Source organism: Panthera tigris, chromosome C1 (genome assembly GCF_018350195.1).
Source record: "Panthera tigris isolate Pti1 chromosome C1, P.tigris_Pti1_mat1.1, whole genome shotgun sequence".
In the NCBI taxonomy this organism is placed as follows: domain Eukaryota; kingdom Metazoa; phylum Chordata; class Mammalia; order Carnivora; family Felidae; genus Panthera; species Panthera tigris.
This window is the reverse complement of record NC_056667.1, coordinates 115,792,458-115,809,319: the sequence shown is the minus strand read 5'-3', so window position 1 is coordinate 115,809,319 and position 16,862 is coordinate 115,792,458. Positions and strand designations below refer to the sequence as shown.

At 41.4% G+C, this 16,862-nt stretch overlaps 1 protein-coding gene across 13 annotated transcripts in view; it reads right to left on the bottom strand.

Annotated features, from left to right (window-relative positions):
* Positions 1 to 16,537, bottom strand: part of CLASP1 (cytoplasmic linker associated protein 1) — a 272,320-nt gene extending 255,783 nt beyond the window's left edge. For all 13 annotated transcript variants that reach the window (XM_042994223.1, XM_042994217.1, XM_042994218.1 and 10 more), the window contains exon 1: positions 16,220 to 16,537. The gene's annotated coding sequence lies outside the window, so the exon portion shown is untranslated. The remainder of the gene's footprint in view (positions 1 to 16,219) is intronic.
* Between the last annotated feature and the right edge of the window lie 325 nt (positions 16,538 to 16,862).

Genomic DNA, 16,862 nt, shown 5'->3' with positions numbered 1-16,862 from the left:
CTATCCAAACAGATGTTTTGATCCCACAAGTACAAATCCAAGAATTCACATAAGGAAATAATTTGTCAAGTCCACTGAAATGTGCATACAAAGTTGTTCCTTGTGACTGTTCATGCAAAACTTATGTTTATTTTTTAAGATTTTATTTTTAAGTAATCTCTGTAGCCAACATGGGGCCAAACTCACAACCTCAGGATCAAGAGTCACATGCTCCACCAACTGAGCCAGCCAGGAACCCCCAAGAAAATCTTTTTAAATGAAAATAACCTTAAATGTACAAGAACAAGGAATTAGGAAAGAAATTACCATATATCCAAACAATAGCGTACCATACAGTCACTCTATAGTAAAAATATGTTCTTCGTGGCCTAGGAAAATATCTATGGTCAATTTAGTGAAAAAAGCAAGCTAGAGGGGCACCTAGCTGGCGCAGTGAGTAGAGCATGTGACCCTTGATCTCAGAGTCATGAGTTTAAGCCCCATGTTGGGTGTGGAGCTTACTTTAAGAAAAAAAAATTTTTAAGCTTATTTATTTATTTTGAGAGAAAAAAGAGAGCACAAGTGGCAGAGAGGCAGAAAGCAGCAAAGAGAGAAAATCCCCAACAGGCTCTGCACTGTCAGCATAGAGCCTGATGTGGAGCTCGATCCCAGGAACTGTGAGATGCTGACTTGTGCCGAAGTCAGATGTTTAACTGACTGAGCCACCCAGACGCCCCCCAAAAAATTTTTTTCAAGCAAGCTAGAAAATAGCATGTTTATGACATCACGTTTGTTTACAAAATACAAAATAGTCACATTCTGCATGCACAGAGAAAGTATGCAGGGAAACAGCATACCAAGATGTTAACACTCTTTTCTAAAATTAAAATATACTATTTACATAATTTAAAAAGTACATGTTAAAACTAAGAGTGAAACTAAATAATAATAATATAATAATAATAATAGTGGTATTAGTTGCAGAACAATGCTGTAACCCATTCATACATATAAAGGCTTATATATGCACAGAATATATAGAAGACCATCTAAGAAACCAGAAACAGTGGTTGCTCTGGGAATAGGTTGTGGAAGAATGTGGAGGAAAGGTGGAGGAAGACTTACATTTCACGCTCTAGCTGTGCACACATTTTGAACTTTTTGACCATGTACATATTATCTAGTCAAAGGAAATATAAATTTAAAAAAAAATAAAAAGAATGACAATATTCTTTCTAGTTGAACCACAGTTTATACAATAAATACCAAAAAGCTGTTTATAAAGTCAAATTTAATTACCATCATGAAACCACAGGCATCACCAGTTATTACAAGAACTGAGAACTACAGGGACTCCTGGCTGGCTTAGTTGGGAGAGCATGCAACTCTTGATCTCAAGGTCAGGAGTTCAAGCCCTACATAGACCTTACTTTAAAAAAAAAAAAAAACCGGAGGGGTGCCTGGGATGGCTCAGCTCAGCTGGTTAAGCATCTGACTCATTTTGGCTCAGGTCATGATCTCACGGTTCGGTTCATGGGATTGAGCCTTGTGCTGACAGCGGGGAGCCTGCTTGGGATTCTCTCTCCCCCACTTTCCCTCTCGCTTAAAAAAAAGAAAAATTGAAAACTATAAAAAGAGGCAGTTACTCAGCAAATTGCCCACCCATTTCTGGCACTCCTCTCTAGAAGGAGCCTTGGTAACGTGTATAAGGAAACAAAGCTAATTTCTAAACCTCATCCAGCCATGTAATACGTGCAAAGTCAAAAACAGAAAAACAGACGATGAGAATTAGTGTTGGATTGCTTTTTTATCACTGAACTATAGCCACGTTTTAACTGAACAATACATATGACAAAACAGCGTCATATGCTTTTACAAAATTATATTTTTAAGTGTATTAACTACAGGAACTCTCATACTGCAGGCTAGGTTTTTTTTAAACCTCTAAGACGGATAATTTAGCAATATCTCTCAAAATTTTAAAGGTACATAACTTTCAACCCCAAATCTCAACGTATGGGAATTTAGTCATACAAGTGCAAAATAAATTACAGGATTAATCTTTCTAGCATTATTTATAAAAGCAAAAGACTAGAAAAAACTAAATGTTCCTCAATAGATGGCTAAATAAATTATGGCATCCTATTCAGCCATACTCTTCGTTTTAAAAAAATGGGGAACACTTTACATGTACTCACACAGAATGATTTCCAAGATACATAAAGTTAAAAAAAAAAAAAAAAAGGCAAAATACACGGTGGTCTGTAGCAGGATACCATCTGTACAAAATAGGAGAGGAAGGTGTGTCTATACATATGCATTTTTTTTCACATATATATTTAGTACCACTGTTGCTTCCAGGGAAGGGGACTGGGTGGGTGGCAAACAAGAGAAGAGGAAAACTTAATTTTTAAACCATGTGTATATAGTACCTGCTCAAAAAATAAATACTTTATAATTTAAAAAAACTAATGCATTTAACTAGCAGTTCTATTTCTCCTTTCTAGGGAATTTAAACAAGATGAAAAGGACCTTCATACAAAGCCACAACAGATTTAAACTCGCTCATAATAAAAAGGGACACTGGGGCGCCTGGCTGGTTCAGTCACTAGAATGTGCAACTTCTGATCTCAGGGTTGTAAATTTGGGCCCCACGTTGGGTGTAGAGATTAGTTAAAAATAAAATTTTTACGAGTAAAAGAGGGGCACAGACTATCCCCTAGGCATTTTTAAAAAAAATTTTACAGCCAATAATGCATGCAATAAGCTTGTGACTACAATAAAAATAACATATTTTTAATAATGCCATCACTCTCCAGAAGCAATCTCAATAGCAACCAATCTCCCAAAAGCACAATGTCTAACCCCCGCCCCCCAAAATTCCAAAATTGTATCGCTGATCTGTTGATGATTCAAGTAAAGATCTGAAAATAATCCTGATTTTATGGAGACTTAGGGCTCTCGAAAGATTCTAGTTTTAAACAGTCTTCTCTCAGCAAGGGTGCTTTCTTGGCCATTGTCTGTGGCCACTTCACAAAGTTAGACCATGGCATTAACATGGCCAAGAGTCCGGGTCTTCGCCCCAAGGTCACAAGCTAGGTCCCCAGCCAACAGAGCTCTCATAAATAGAAGGTAACAAGCAGGCCCCAGAGTACCCAACCAGGCATGCGGACCTGGTTCAGGGCCTTACATAACTTTGGGTTAAAACAGGGTAAGGACACAGCTCTTCTCCTACCCCCAGATTAAGAGCCCTTCCCTCTTCAGTCCTCCCACAGTAGTGCGCTTAACTCAGGAATCCTGTCTCCTTACTTGTCTGACTTCCCTCTTAGGGGTGGAGCTCTTTGGGAACAGGGCTAAGAGCCTTTCTTTCAGGAGCGTCTAGGTGGCTTAGTCGGTTAAGTGACAAATTTTGGTTCAGGTCATGATCTCACGGTTTGTGGGTTCAAGCGCTGCGTCAGGCTCTTTGCTGACAGCTCAGAGCCTGGAGCCTGCTTCAGATTCTGTCTCTGTCTGTCTGTCTGTCTGTCTCTCTCTCTCTGCCCCTCCCCCTTTTATACGCCTGCGTTCACACGCTCTCTCTTTTTCAAAATTAAACATTAAAAAAATTATTTTAAAAAGAGCCTCTCTCTCAGTCCTGTGGCACAACAGTTAACGTGTGTTGAGCAAAAATTCTGATCAAAGCACATAGTTTGTGCATTCTTTACTAATTACCCAGGATACACCCTAGAATAACTCTCTTAATTAAATGGGAGCAGTTCTCATGAAGGCTCTGTGCTTTCAGGTCCATTTCTCATGAACATCTACTTATATACCCTTTCTGGATCCCCTCCATTCACCTTACCCCACCCCAAAAGAGGTCTACCAATCAAGTGATTGTAAGATGTTCTTTATCTTCCCCAGCTGTCATCCTTTTGTGATTCTGTAAAATCATTACTACATAATTAGGCTAAATACCGTTACTTTGTCCAAACAAATGTTCCTTTGGCAATTTCAGAAACTTCCTCCAAGTTCTAAAAACCATGAGAGAATGGAAAGTTTTTCCCACCATGTTCACTTTTAAGAATGCAGTCACAGTGGTGCTGGGGGGTCTCAGTCAGTTGAGTGACCGACTTCTTGGTTTTGGCTCAGGTCATGATCTCGCGGTTCGTGGGTTCGAGCCCCAGGTCGGGCTCTATGCTGTCAATGCAGAGCCTGCTTAGGATTCTTTCTCCCTCTCTCTGCCCTTCCCCTGCTTGCAATCTCTCTCTCTCTCTCTCAAAATAAACAAATAGACAGAAATCTTTTTTTAAATAATAAAAAAATAAAACCCCAGTCACAGGCCATAGGAAATCTACTTGGCATGCCAACAGGTAAACACAACCGGCATCTGGCTAAAATACCACACCCATTAGCCCAAATCAGTGCACAGAGGGCACCCGGGCACTGAGAACATTTGTTTTTAAAGAGCCACCCCTCTCAGCATGGGATCCCAAGTCTGAAGGGTGATCTACTAAATAACAAAAACACTTCTTGAATCAAATTTTGTGTATAAGGATACAGCTATATGCTACCTCTGGCCTTATTTACGAAGAAGTTGGGTCCATCTTTGTGCACACAGATGCATGGCCACAGATTCAGATTCTTACCAGGCCAATTTTGCCAGGGGCAGTTAAGGAAAACAGTCTGCATTATCTTCTTCCTACTCTCCCTGCAATAAACCGTTATTCCAACTAAGGGAGTTCAAGCTCTTCGTGAATCATTTCACTGGTTGACAATTACCTGAAAGCAAGTCAAATACTGGATTTGCTCTGACCTCTCATGTTGTTATGTTGCTTGAAATAGAAAATAAAAGAACAAAATAACTCCTTTTCTGTTTTCACTATTAATAATAAGGAACTGATAAAATAAACAGTGGAAGCCAGTATCTCATACGATGAAAGTGTTTATATAACAAGATACTAAGAGTCAAAACCTAGTAGGAAACAAAACACCGAAGGCCAGCCTTCAAACTGAACCTTCCCTTCGCTGACATCTGGATGGTAGGTTACAAAATGGACTCTTACAGGAGGTCTGATCACTTAGCACAAGTAATATTAGACCCTAAGGAACACTAAAGAGTGTGATGGAAGGAAATCTGATAATACAAACCCAGAAAGATCAGATAACTCTGCACTAGTTAATTTTGGGGATTTCTAGGCAAAAGAGCTTTTTAATGAGATTTAATATTTTTGTTAGAAAAATAATACACGCTACTGCAAAACTCCAAATAATTTTTTTAATTTTTTAAATTAAACATTTGTCAAAAATGCAAATCAAGGGGCACTCGGCTTTGGCTCAGTTGGTTGAGTGTCTGACTCTGGCTCAGGTGATCACCTCACAATTCGTGACTTCAAGTCCCACACCAGGCTCACTGCTGTCAGCTCAGAGCCTGCTTCAGATCCTCTGTCCCCCTCTCTCTCTGACACTCCCCGACTCGTGCTCTCTCTCTCTCAAAAATGAATACACATTTTTTAAAAACTGTAAGTCAAAATGGCTCAATCTAAATAAATCAGCTAACACTATAAAACTAGATATATAAAAATCACCCCTAAAAGGAGTAAAATTCCGGATACAAAATTTACCATAATCTTAAATAATGAGTTAAAAATTTTCCAGTCATCCATGAAATGAACTCTGTATTATGCAACCTAACTGAGGTTTATCAAAATATCTTATGTCACATACAAAAAAACTCCCAAGGAAGTTTCAAGGCTTAGATGCTATATCAATCCTCACATGTGAAAAAATTGCTTAAAAGGACCTGAATTAAAAACCTTGAAGAACCTTATAATATACTGATTATTGATCTTTCAAGAATTATCCACAATTGGGGGTCTGGGTGGCTTAGTCAGTTAAGCATCCAACTTCAGCTCAGGTCACCAACTCACAGTTCGTGAGTTCAAATCCCGCATCAGGCTCTGTGCCGGTGATGGAGAGCCTGCTTGGGATTCCCTCTCTCTCTCTGTTCCTCCCCTACACTTGCATGATCGTTGTCTCTCAAAATAAATAAACTTTAAAATTAAAAAAAAAAAAAAAAAAAAAAGAATTTTCCACAATTACCTAACTGTATCCACAAAGATCTATATTCAGCTTCACAATTCAGCCAATAAAAGGTAAGGACATCACTTGCATCATTTGCCCAAAACTGGACACTAGAGTAATGGGGGCAGCGGGGGACAAGAGAGAGGCTGACATGGGTAAACAAAAAAATATATAATATACACCCTACCCTGAAGGTCCTCACAATCTATTTTGAAACACAAACCACAAGCAACTATACAAGGGCATCTGGGTGACTCGGTTAAGTGTCCTAACTCTTGATTTCAGCTCAGGTCATGACCCCACACTTTCATGAGTTCAAGCCCCACATCAGGCTCTGCACTGGAAGCACAAACCCTGCTTGGGATTCTTTCTCTCTCTCTCCCCCCCCCCGCCTTTCTCTGACCCTCCCCAATTTGTGCTGTCTCTATCTCAAAATAAAAAAATAAACTTTGAAAAAAGAAAGTAACTATACAAAATTAGGGGCGCCTGGGTGGTCTAGTCAGTTTAAGTGTCCAACTTTGGCTCAGGTCATGATCTCTGGGTTCATGAATTCGAGCCCTATGTTGGGCTCTGTGCTGACAGGTCAGAGCCCGGACCCTGTTCTGTGTCTCCCTCTCTCCCTGCCCTTCCCCCCTCACACTGTGTCTCTCTCAAAAATAAATAAACATTAAAAAAATTTTTTGAACTATACAAAATTAAAAGGAACAAAGGGAACTCACATTTATTAAGTGTCTCTCATATGTCAAACAGCAAAGCTGTAACTCACACAAAATATACATGCATCCTGTTTCAAAGGAAGAAAACAGGGTAGGGGTATGGAGTAAGAATGAAGGAGGGTAGGCAGTGAAATCAAATACCTAAAGCAAAATATAAATGCCAGTGAATGACACAGAAAATAAGTAATTAAAACATTTACATCAGTCTTCAACAAATGTTACTCGGACAACTGGATATCCACATGCAAAACAACGAAGTTGGATCCCTACCTCACACCATATAAAAATAATAATAATAACTTTAAATGTATTAACAGCCTGAATGTAAGAGCTAAAACTATAAAATTGTAAAAACATAGGAGTAAATCTTCACAACCTCAGATGATAATGGATTCTTAGCTATGACACCAAAAGCATAAGAGCAAAAGAAACAGATTAGTTGGGTTCCATCAAAATTCAAAACGTTTGTGCATCAAAGAACATTATCAAGAAACATAGGGGCACCTGGGTGGCTCATTCAGTTAAGCGTCCAACTTCAGCTCAGGTCATGATTTCATGGTTCGTGGGTTTGAGCCCCGCATCGGGCTCTGGGCTGACAATGTGGAGCCTGCTTGGGATTCTCTCTCTTCCACTCTCTCAAATCAATAAACGTAAAAAAAAAAAAAAAAAAAAAAAAAGATATGGAGAAACTGAAACCCTTGTACATTGCCATTAGGGGTATAAATATACAGTCACTGTGGGAGAGTTCAACAATTCCTCAAAAAGCCAAACGTAGAATTACCACACAACCTAGTATTCTAGTCCTAGGTATATCCCCAAAAGAACTGAGAACAGAGACTCAAACAGAAATTTGTAAGACAAATTTGTAAGACAGCATTATTGACAACAGTCAAAAAGTAGAAACAACTCAAGTTCTATCAACAGATGAGTGGATAAACAAATGTTACTATATACATACAATGGAATATTATTCACCAATTAGAAAGGAATAACATGAATGAACCTTGGAAACATTATGCTAAGTGAATAAGTCATAGGACAGATATTATGATTCCACTTACATGAATTATCTAGACTAGGCATGCCTAGAGTTATCTAGAATTATCTAGACTTGCCTAGTCTACTTAGACTGAAAGTAGATTCTAAATTATCAGAGACTGAGGAAGAGGGAGGAACAGGGATTTATGGCTCAATGGTTATAGGGTTTCTGTTTGGGGTGATGGAAAAGATTTGGAAGGTGACTCTGATGATGGTTGTACAATAGTGTGAATGTAACTAATGCCACTGAATTATAATCTTAAAACTGGTTAAAATGGCATGTTTTATGCTATATATATCTTAACCACAATAAAAAATAAATTAAAAAGGTTTATATCATGTCTTTAGTGACCTGGATTGTCCAAGGGTAGATTTCAAATCGGGGAATCAAATCTAAAAGAGACTGTATATCACCTGATCTAACCCTCATGGAAATGCCAGTGCCAACCTGCATCTCTATGTCCTTCCTGACTAGTGAGGAGGCAACTCCAGATGCCACCAGACGCCGGGAGCAGACTTTCTCCCAAGACATCCCCACCGACCTTTCATGAATGAGGAATAGCCTGTGTGCAAAAAACAGAAATAAATGGAAAGGAAGCTGAAGAATCTGAGAACCGACTCTACCACTTTCCAGCTGCATGACTGTGGACAAATTATTCAACTTTTCGAGTAAGTTCCCCCGCTTCCTCTCATTAAAAATGAAGACAGCATCTGTCTTTAAATACTGCTGTAAGAAAGGGTGCCTGGGCGGCTCAGTTGGTTAAGTATCTGACTCCAGCTTAGGTCGGAATCTCACGGTTTGTGAGTCTGAGCACCTCATCAGGCTCTCCACTGTCAGTGCAGAGCCTGCTTCAGATCCTCTGTCCGCCCCACCCCCCACCTGTTCTCTCTCTCTCTCAAAACAAATAAATAAACATAAAAAATATTTTTTTTTAATAAATGCTGCTTTAAAAACTGGCAAAAGCATACCTACAAGAAGTTGGGTGTTCAATCCATGGTGGCCATTGCCATTGGGATGCTAGGTCTACCTACCATCCTCGGGCCAACCAAAGCCATGTCCTCATGGCTTGGGTCTGGAAAGCTCTAGGACTTACCAGAACTGAAACAAAACACAGCCACCAGCACCACAAGGAGGCTTCAGAGAAGGAGCTGTTTTTATGCAGTTCAACTACTCTTAGAAAGACTGGCTTATTGTTCCTAGAATGAACCCAGCTACTCTACGTTAGGAAGGACACTGCTACACAATTCATTCTCTCTATACAGCAGGCCTCTGTTAACATGTCTGAGCAACCCTTCATAACAGAGTCTGCCTCTACCCACAGGAAAGACACACTGCGGAGAAACCGAGCAAAAAATTAGCTGGAAGGTAGTCCCGAGGCAGCTCTCAAACTCTGGTGGCTTCAGAATCACTTGGGAAATCTGTGTAAAAAGCAGCTAACTCGCCCCCACCACCAGACATTCTGATTACTAAATATTTCAGGCAGGGCCCTTGAGCATGCGCGCGCGCACACACACACACACACACACACACACACACACACAATGCTTAAAGGTAGGCCACAAAAATGGAATAAGATTACATTCTGATGTTGACAAATAGACTATTCTGTCCCACAAAGCAAAGGCTGCATTTTCCTCCACATCGATCTGGAAATGCAATAGCTGTAGCCACACAGGACAGGAGTGAAAACTAAGCAAGTAAGACAGAGCACCTGCATGTAATGTCCAATACAAATTGCATACAGTTGGTTCATATAAAAGCCCATCATTATTCCTTGCTCTTTTTTAAAATAAATGAAAAATAAAAATAATGTACGATTCCATGTCTCTCACTGTAACAACAACAAAAAAAAACATTTAAAATATATTGCCAGAAGTTGGTAAAATTTCTGTGAAAGTGATACATTCTTAGGGTGCTGGGAAAATTATTAACTGGTACAACTTTGTGGTCAGCAATCAGGCAGTATGTATCAAAAGTCACCCAATAATCTCACTTCTTTGAATTTATCCTAAGGAAACAACACCAAAGAAGCAAACTATGTGCAAAAACACAGTCACCATTACAGTATATGTAATTTAAAGAAAGGGGGTGAGCCTGGCTGGCTCAGTTAGAAGAGCACGCAACTCTTGATCTCAGGGCCATGAGTTCAAGCCCCAAGCTGGGTGTAGAGATTACTCAAATAAATAAATAAACTCTAAAATATATATATATATACATATGTATACATATGTATATATATACACACACACACACACCTACTTGTCAAGGATCCCAGTTTACCAAAATTCGCCATGTCAACTCATATATGACAAAGCTATTAAAAATTTAAATGATGCATAATATGTCATTACACAGAAAGTATTCACAAAACATGCAAAACCTAACATTACTTACTGAAAAGTACAAACATACAGACAGGGTGATACATTAAGCAATGATACCTTGTGTTAGGATGGTTTGATGTGGCTTTTCCCCTCTGGTCCCTCAAGTTTCTGTGCTATCGCTATATTATTATAATAAGACTATAAATAAATTTAACTGATTCCGCTTGGAAAGTTAATAGGGTAACACTTACAGAGACAGGTGCAAAGTGGATTCGGCTATCCTGAAGAAACATAAACTCACCCAAATGTGCCAGAGTAAAAGACAGCTACAAGGCCAGTTCTAGGTGTTTTTCACAAAACAATCAACCTTCCCAGATACATGTTAACTATTAAACCTTGAATTTACATTTTTTTAAAAGCAAGTATAAACACACTAAAACTCAGGAGGGAACCTGGTTTGGCAGCTTATTGACATGGCAAAAAGATCAGAGGATTTCATGAACCATAACTTCAGTAAGTCAACAAAATTATGTAGCTAAGAGGCAGCTGACAAGAAAAGAACACTTAAGTTTGGAAACAGAAGGTCCTGCTCTCATCCCAGCTCTATCTCGGACTGGGATTTAACCTGCAGGTCTTAGTTTCTCATTTGTAAATTGAGAAGATAGCAACATTATCTTCCCCGTCTACCTAACAGGATTCTGAAGGGAGCAAAGAAGATTATGAATGCAAAAGTGATTTAAAAATCGAGGGGTTTTTCCCTTAAATCTGGCTATTATTTATTATTATGAAGACACTCACATACACGTAGCTACCAAAACAGGCAACACTGTTTAGAAGGATACATTTCACACTGATAAGTGAATACGCCTCCTAGGGGGCCTGAGGTCTGGGGCCAAGCCTTTCCCTTATCTGCATTGTTTGTATCTGTCAGGAGCATCTACTCATCTATTACTTGGGGGATTTTTCTAATTTGTAAGAGCAAACGCAATCACTGACAAAATTAACATAAAGCGCAAGGTTTTCATTAGGGTTTTGTTTTAAAGACTCACCAGGGGACTGTTAGAACTGTGTCTACCCAGGCCTCGTAGGCTTAACTGACCAAAAATCTCTGGGTAGATGGGGAATAAATAAGGTCAGACCATTTGTATTTTAACAAGCTCCTCAAATGACTCTGGTGACTTGATTAGTGCTATGTATGCTACCTTGTCATTAATATTATCAACTCCTACCACAAATACATAGTGGGAATACCATGTATATAGCCACTTACTATATGCCAATCACTATTCTCAGCACTTGACATATCTCATTTAATCCTTACAACCCTGTAAGTAGATATTACTTTTTTTTTTAATTTTTTTTTTAACGTTTATTTATTTTTGGGACAGAGAGAGACAGAGCATGAACAGGGGAGGGGCAGAGAGAGAGGGAGACACAGAATCGGAAGCAGGCTCCAGGCTCTGAGCTGTCAGCACAGAGCCCGACGCGGGGCTCGAACTCACGGACCGCGAGATCGTGACCTGAGCTGAAGTCGGACGCTTAACCGACTGAGCCACCCAGGCGCCCCAGTAGATATTACTTTTAACACTGCCTTCCCTTCCCCTCACATTTGTTTTATAGGTGAATTCATTAAAACATGAAGAGATGATTTAACGGGCCCACGGCCCAAAGTCACAGGGCTAGCAAGTGGCACAGTCAGAATGTACAACAAAGTCTGAACCCTTGATACAGCTCCTAACCTAAGACAACAGCTGTATGCTCTGGTCAGGTCACTGCAAGTTGTTTCATTTCAGACACTGCATTTAAAGGACACTAATGGGGGTGCCCGGGTGGCTCAGTCAGTTAGGCGATGGACTCTTGATTTCAGCTCAGGTCATGATCTGGTTTGTGAGATGGAACCCCGCCCTGGGCTCTGCGCTGACAGGGCAGAAATGCTTGGGATTCTCTCTCTTTCTCTTTCCTTCTCTGTCTTGTCCCTCCCCGCTCACTTCTCACACTCACACTCTCTCTCAAAATAAATAAACTTTAGAAAGAAAGAAAGAACACTAACAAAACAGAATTGCCTAAAGAAAGATGGGGAAATCTGATTAAACCATGAGGGAACAGGGCACCTGGCTGGCTCAGTCTGTAGAGCATGAGACTCTTGATCTAGGGCTTGTGAGTTCCAGACCCATACTGGGTGTAGAGATACTTTAAAAAAATAAAACCTTGGGGCGCCTGGGTGGCGCAGTCGGTTAAGCGTCCGACTTCAGCCAGGTCACGATCTCGCGGTCCGTGAGTTCGAGCCCCGCGTCAGGCTCTGGGCTGATGGCTCGGAGCCTGGAGCCTGTTTCCGATTCTGTGTCTCCCTCTCTCTCTACCCCTCCCCTGTTCATGCTCTGTCTCTCTCTGTCCCAAAAAAAAAATAAATAAATAAATAAATAAATTTAAAAAAAAAAATAAAACCTTGAAAGAAAAAAAAAATAAAAACAACACAGGAGGGGACAAAGGATCTAGGGCAGGGTTATTTATTTACTTACTTACAGCCTAAGTGGCATCAATGTGTAACATTTTGTCTGTCTTCCTTATTAGACTGTGAGCGTTTGAAATGTGGGGACCACGCAGTCTTTTCAACTGTACCCCGTGGTACCGAGCTAAAGAAAGGGTTTAATAAATTAATTCACCAATAAATCTAGAGAAGGCTTGATGACTGTCCTAGGAAATGAAAAGCTATTACGTGTATTACATGGAGAAGAAACAGACTTAATACATGTTGCTTCAGGGTTATGCCCAAGAAAAACAGGCAACAGGGAAGGGGCAGATTCTGGAACGGTCTCAACTAGCTTTCTAGCAACCAAGACCTGTCCAGGAACAGAAAAGCAGATTTGCAGTGTAAGGCTGAGGACCAGAATACAGTAGACAAAAGGTAGGAGAATGGTCAATGGAGCCTCTAAGAGCTCTGCCCAAACTCAAATTCTACTATTCTAAGTTATCTTTCATATTTCATACATTAACCATGACTAGCTACACAAGTCCCTAGTTACACAAGTCCTGGTAGCTAAGTACAGAGGATACCACAGTGTTCTACAAACTTCCAGGGCCCTCAAGGATCTAGAGGAGACTAAAAGCAGAGGCGTGAATCTTCCAAAGAGGAAGGTAGTGGATAAAACAGGAATCAGCAAGGAGTGAGGAGATTTCCAGGCAGGAAACAAGAGGGAAGTCAACACAGGCATTATGAAAGAAAGGCCGTCATCTGAGCCACAACTTTAGGGACCCATGGGGGGAGGTGGATTGGGGCTGCCACAACAATCTGGGGAAGAAAAGCATTCAGTATGGCAGTAATGGTCTGAGCACAGAGTAGGCAGGAAAGCCCTGGGGCAATGAAGACCTACCAGAAATAGTAAACTCCGGAGCTTAAAAAGAAAAGGCCTTTAGAGGTCATTTAGTCAAACACACACATTTTATGGATGTTGCCCTGATCGCACTGGGTTAAGAAAAATTCATTTACAGGGTGCCTGGGTGGCTCAGTTGGTTGAGCATCCGACTTCGACTCAGGTCATGATCTCACAGCTTGTGGGATCCAGCCCCACATCGGGCTCTGTGCTGACAGCCCACAGCCTGAAGCCTGCTTTGGATTCTTTGTCTCTCTCTCTCTCTCTCTCTCTCTCTGCCCCTTCCCCGCTCATGCTCTGTCTCACTTTGCCTCTCAAAAATAATAAATAAACATTACAAAAAAAAAAAGGTTCATTTACTTTCTTCTATTACATTTTACAAACCAAAAACTCTATCATCAATGACTTGTTCTTTGCTTAGTTTTGTGTTGGGTTTTTTGTTTGTTTTTTTTTTTAAGACTAATAGATCCTTCTCTTATTTTTTAGGAAATCTTTTAGATGATTCTGTTTTTCTTGCAGTTGTTAAAACTTCCAGTTTTAATAACTCAGCTCTAATATTTACAATCCCTTAAATGGTCATAATATTTGCTAATAGTACTAAATTAAAAGTATACTCTAAGAACTATGATTTTATAAAGAGGATTGTTAAGAAGAAACGGAGTCTCAAAGATAAATTTAAGTCTCAGATCCAAGAAACTATCTCTCACTCAACTTATAAATTGTGAGACTGAGCCACTCAAGAAAATAGAGTTAACAGACTACTGAAGCAAAAAAATCTAAATCCAAACCAATGAACGAAACCTAACACATATGAACAATAAACCTAACGTTCTTCTGGCCAATCATTTCTCAACATCCCTGTCAAACTATTTTAAGGATCTGAAATCTTGCTCTATAAAAAGTAAGTTCCCATCATCCGAACTACACTTAAGAGATTCTATCACAGTGGTTACTGAAGCATAAACACCAAGCTTCAGATTTTTGCTTCCCATTAGCACAAAAAATGCTTGCCTCTTTTACATAAGATTGAGTCTGTGGCCAAAATCCTGACTTACAGGGAGATCCAGGTTTTCAGTTCCAACACTAATTTAAGGTGTAAGGTTAGCAAAGGCCTTTTCTCTATTTACCACTTAGATTGTAACATGGAGATACAATATTTGACACCTTCACCACCAACTGCCACTTCAAAGGATTTCTGACTTTGGTTACTTTAGTCGAGAAGATATAAAGCTAGGGTTGAAAGCTCTTCGGTAAAAATTAAAACTTAAAATCCGGAAATAGTGCTGCACGTTAGCTGATAAACTATAAATTACAGAAACAGATTTTAAAAAAAAAAGTGCAATTGCATGATTTTACAAAAATGAGTAAGTCAGCAGCTCACAAAAATTTAAATCTTTCTTAGCAAATGGAGAAGATACACAATATTCAGTAACTCTGGGACATTGTGGTTTTGTTTTTATCTATAAGGTCTCTGCATCAATGTTACTATTCTCCCAACTCCCTTTGAGTAAAAGGAGCCCACTGTCCAGGATCCCTCTTACCAAGAGTTCAGTAAATGTCACAAATAATAATAGAAATAAAAGCAACAATCTCTAAAGCTAGAATTTATACCGGACTGTGGCACCAGAATAGGGGACAAGGCACATGGCAGCCTGCAACTATTTCTCCCTTCTGACTCTTCTGCATCACTGCCTCCCAAAGGAATAGAGAATCCGAATCTCTCACTGCCACATCTACAAATTAAAGTATCACGATTAAAGAGCTCGCAGGTTCTACGAACGGTCACTATTTAATCATCGAACCCCGCAACAGAGAAATTCATCCAGATGCAACAAAACATGCTTCAAGGACCTACCTAGTTTTTTTTTTTAATCTTAGAAATAAACACAACTATTTTAATAACATTATGTAATAAGTTAGACCCTGGAAAACCCCATATTCATCTGAGCGGCTCGAAAAATGGAAAGCAAAATTCGATTAGCTCCATTGTACCCAACCAGGCTAACGTGCACTCCTCTTCGTCAGAGCGGCTCTGCCAATACCAAAGAACAACAAAGGCAAGTTGAGGAGGCTGCACAAGGCTTAACTCAGCACTTGTCCGCTTTCCCAGCTTCGGAAAGAAGCTCTCTGCGGGCCTCAGGGACCAAGGGACCCTCTGCATCCCGCCCGGTCCCCGGCTCGGCTCGGCGCCGCTCGCTCAGCTTTTGTCTAGCCCGGCTGGGAGCCCCGGCCGCCCGCCTCCCCGGCACCCCTTCCCTCTGGATCTTTCTCCACACCCATCACTCGCCGATGACTAGTTGTTATGGGTTTCTCTCCCTCGCCCCCTCCCCTCGCAATCCCGGGCTCTTTTCAAACGCGACTGGCTGTTCGCTGGCTTCTCCCACCGGGCCGGTAAGACTCGGGTCAGGAAGGGGGCCCGGGGTGGGGTCTGGGAGAGGAAAAGAGAGAGGGGCACACAAAGCCAGGCTGACCCCATAGTCGCCCCCTCCTCCCTCTGCAAAGCAGCCTGGGATCAGCGACCTACCGGTGGGATAAACAACCCACCCTCCCATCCCGCTCCCCGCCCGGCTCCCACCTAAGGGCCGCCCCCTCCCCCCAAAGTGCACCCAAGAGCCGATGACAGCGCTGGACATCGCCCTCACCCAGACCCGGCGTCTGCTACCGCAAGGCGAAGGGGCAAGGGCCTCGGAGGGCTGGATCTAAATCTCCTCTCCCCAACCGGGTACTTACAGCCGTATTATTCGCTACTGTTGCCGCTGCGGACCAGACAGCCGCCGCCTTCTCCTCCACCCCAATGAGGTTAAGCGCTTGGTGCGGGGATTAAAAAAAAAAAAAAAAAAAAAAAAAATAGAAGCCGAGAGCGCCTGCGCAGTGCAGTCTCCCTTTTACCGCCACCGACCCGGCTGGACCATAGAGAATGTAAACCGAGACCAGAGAGGCGGCTGCTCTCTATGGTAACGCCCCGCGCAGGCGCCAGCCGGCCTGTACTGGGCTTCTGGAGCTGCAAGTCCCAGGAGCTTTTGCCTCCTCCGAGAACGTCAGTTGACCCCGATAGGGACCCGTAGAATAAAGGTTCTTTAAGGGAAGGACGGCGAAGGTGCTGCGAAGTTGCGGCGAAACTCAGGCTAGGCCAGGAGGGTCGGATGCAGTGGCCACGGCGACAAGGCACCACAAAGCAGGGAGTGTAGTGAATAGAGCTGAGGGGGGAGTCGCGAAAGCCTGGATAAAAGTCATCTGGCCGGGACTTCCTGCGGTCGGGGTCTAATACCTGAAGGAAACGAGCTTTCACTTCTGGGTTACGCGCGTCCCGCCCGACCGTCGGGCGACTCAGATGAAGGAAATTGGGCCCTGTGACTTTCCGTACCCGGGCTTG